The 3,601-nt window shown below is 38.5% G+C and overlaps 1 non-coding gene across 1 annotated transcript; it reads left to right on the top strand.

Annotated features, from left to right (window-relative positions):
* The first annotated feature begins 3,064 nt into the window (after positions 1 to 3,064).
* On the top strand, positions 3,065 to 3,169 carry LOC112427758 (small nucleolar RNA U13). The gene has a single exon (XR_003019488.2). It is a non-coding gene; the product is annotated as a small nucleolar RNA U13 (small nucleolar RNA).
* The last annotated feature ends 432 nt before the right edge of the window (positions 3,170 to 3,601 follow it).

Genomic DNA, 3,601 nt, shown 5'->3' with positions numbered 1-3,601 from the left:
AAACAGGTTAACCACAATGGATACTCCCATTCAAAGAGAGGAAAGGCAGGAGGCAAATAGCAGTCACCAGTTGATATGGCTTGGATCTGTGCCCCTACCAGATCTCATGTTAAATTGTAATCCCCAGTGTTGGAGATGGGGCCTGGTGGAAGGTGATTGAATCACATGGGGCTGGTTTCTCATGAATGGTTTAACACCATCCCTTGGTGCCATTATCTTGTTAGTGTATTAATTCTCATGAGATTTGGTTGTTTAATAGTGTGCGGCACCTCCCCCATCCCCCTTTTCTGCATCTGCTCTGACCATGTTACATACCTGCTTCTCCTTCACCTTCTGCCATGACTGTAAGTTTCCCGAGGGCTCCCCAGAATCCAAGCAGATGCCAGCATCATGATTGTTGTACAGCCTGCAGAACCATGAGCCAATTAAAACGCTTTGCTTTATAAAGTACATAGTCTCAGGTATTTCTTTACAGAAATGCAAGAATGGCCTAATGTATCAGTCTGTATCAATCATGAAATCCAGTCAAGTGTGTGTCATCAGGGATCAGGAAATATTCCTTGATTGTGATGATCAGGACCCAGTTCCTTTCCCTGGGAGTGGTTAGCCTCTGCCCCACCCTCAGAGCTCTTGTCTTCTCCCTCTGCAGCATTCTTTCTTTTCAATAAAAAATGTCCCACATTCACAGTAAGACTGCTTCTCAGCCTTCCTCCTGATCACAGAAACCTGAGATCCCAAAGGTCTTTTTTCATTTCACTGTTTCTGTCCCTTTTGGTTCAAGCTGGCAGTGCTTGTATTGGCATACTTCTCTCTAAAATTATGTGAGTGTCCTGTGAAACTTATTTGGGCTTACTCTATACTCCAAAAGCCACATCTACAATTAGCTCAGACAGGCCTCTGTGTATTGCGCCACCTATCAAGTAACTGAGCAATTGACCAGTGCTAACTCTGACTCTTTTTGTTTCTGGTTCTGATTCTGATGGTTTCTGGTTGATTGTGCGCATACTAGTGGCAGCAGTGTAGAAAGTGGGTTTTAATATGGTCATTTTATTAAGAAATGTCTGAGGAGCTTGAGGTGTCAGGGATGGGCAGGATAGGAAATATAGAATCTGGCACACTTATTAGCCTTTTTGTTTCTGTGTTTCTGTGTTTTATTAGCATCTGTAGTAACATGGGACCCTTCACCTCTAAAGATTCTTCTTTGTTTATCCGATAACTCTGGCGTTTTAAGTATTTACTTTTAGGAACTCAATATTGTCAAAATCTGTGAAAATGGAATTTCTATAATGAAAATGAAAAGAAACCAAATGCTTAGCTAGCTTTCTTTGATTTCTCTAAAGGGATGAATAATTCCAGATTAATGTCCCAAGACTCTTTAGGGCTAAAGAGAGGAGAGAGAAGAAATTTATATCATTTTAAACTGGGCAAATTGATTCAGAAAAAAAGGTTTTCTAAGAGACATGTATGCCAAGAATTAATAGTTCCTCAAAATACAATCAGACTCAGTCTTTAGAAAATGATAAAAATCAATGACATTATTATAACGTGTATGGACAATGAAAAAATGTTCTGCCAAAGTCAGAAGAGAATAAAAAATTATATAGATCCTCAACAACGCTTCCTTGACTGATCAAATGATGCTTAATTATATGCTTTTATTTTGCTAACTGGGAAACATTCTTATTAGCTACTGAAGCCTCTATTTCAACCATCAGTTCTCCAGATCTTTTGCAATCAGTTCCTTTAATTTGTAAGAGTGATAAGATTTCTATCTTATTAATAGAAAATATATTGGAGCAAACAGTTTTATATGCCTTGGTACCTCTGGGGGAATTAATAAACCATGTTATAAGTTATCTTAAAATCTAATGGAGTGGAGGACATTACTCCCAGTTGTAAGGGAGTAACTAAGATATACTTGTCCACCCATCATAAAGAACTAGAAAAATTGACTAAATATGTGGAACAACTGTTTTTGGAAATCGGAGAACATATATCAAAGAACTTTGATCCCTAAGATAAGATAAATAATCAAAATGCACAATAAAATCACACTGGCTTTCTTCCTGCCAGCACTTTACAAGCCATGCTGGAAGAAAGAACCCAAGCAGAGCATAGGAGAGTCACTAAGTTTGCGAAGGGAAGATTGGAATTCAGGGATGTTCATATGGTTGGAATTTGTAGGAAAGAACCAGAGATGAGAGGACCAGGCAAGGAAAGAGCTCCAGGAATCTGATAGGGATCTGCTCCAAACTATAACTGAATGCTAAGCTGTGCTTGCATGGGGTAAAATTTCACAGTGTCAGGAAAGGACAATTAGAAACTATAAATGAGACAATTCTCAGAGCTCACAAAGGAATGAGAGACTTCTGAGTTTTAACAAACTATTGTTGGAGAGGCCGCATTGCCCACTTGCAACATTCCCCACCAAGAGTAGAGACTTGAGATGTATCATTTCTAAATAGTAGGGGTAAATTAGCCTTGCAGTAAAGGCTACACTAGACACGTCCTTTAAAACAGGCCTCTAACATATCAAGAAATCTGCAAGTAATTTAACTCCCTTCCAGAAAAAATGCCAGTACTCCTTAAGAAAACTCAACAACATAAAAGTCAACACTCAACAAGAATCAAAACATGCAGTATTAACTAATAATAATAATAATAATAATAATAATAATAATAATAGACTGATAAGCTAGAAAATGGGACCCAGTATCCAGGGGAAAAAAGTCATTAAAAAATGTTTTAGCCCAGGCACGGTGATTCACACCTGTAATCCCAGCACTTTGGGAGGCCAAGGCAGGCGGATCATTTGAGACCAGCCTGATCAATGTGATGAAAGCCCATCTCCACCAAAAACACAAAAATTAGCCAGGTGTGGTGGTGCATGTCTGTAATTCCAGCTGCTTGGGAGGCTGAGGCATGAGAATCACTTGAACCCAGGAGACAGAGGTTCAGTGTGAACCATGATTGCACCACTGCACTCCAGCCTGGGTGACAGAGTGAGATCGTCTCCAAAAAAAAAAAAAAAAAAAAAAAAAGGTTTTAAAAACTATAAATGATGGTCCTCCGGTAGTTCATGAGCATGATGACTGGGCGGTTCAGGCACCTGCATGAGATGTGCCACACTCGAAACTTGTTACCTTGTCTGCACAATGGGCATCTGACCTGAAAAAAAAAAAACTGGAAATGAATTATATGATGAAATTATCAAATAAGGATTTGAAAGAGCTAGTGTTAATATGAACATTTAATTTTAAATAAAAACATATACATAATACAAAATACAAATAAGAAAATCAAGTCCTAAAGATGAAGAATACAATATTATTTAAGATAAAAATTATCCTGGATTGACTTAGTACAAATTAGATACTGCAGAAGACCAGTAAACTTGAAGATAGAGAAATAGAAACAATGCAAACTAAGGCACAGAAAGAAAAATAGATGAAAGAAAAATAAACAGAGGCTGGGCATGGTGGTTCTTGCCTATAATCCTAGCACTTTGGGAGTCTCAGACAGCAGATTGCTTGAGCCTAGGAGTTTAAGACTAGCCTTGGCAACATGGCGAAACCCCATCTCTATTAGTCAGGTGATGTGA

This window comes from Macaca nemestrina, chromosome 3 (genome assembly GCF_043159975.1).
Source record: "Macaca nemestrina isolate mMacNem1 chromosome 3, mMacNem.hap1, whole genome shotgun sequence".
Lineage (NCBI taxonomy): Eukaryota > Metazoa > Chordata > Mammalia > Primates > Cercopithecidae > Macaca > Macaca nemestrina.
The sequence above is the reverse complement of the archived record's forward strand: the minus strand, read 5'-3'. Positions and strand labels throughout refer to the sequence as shown.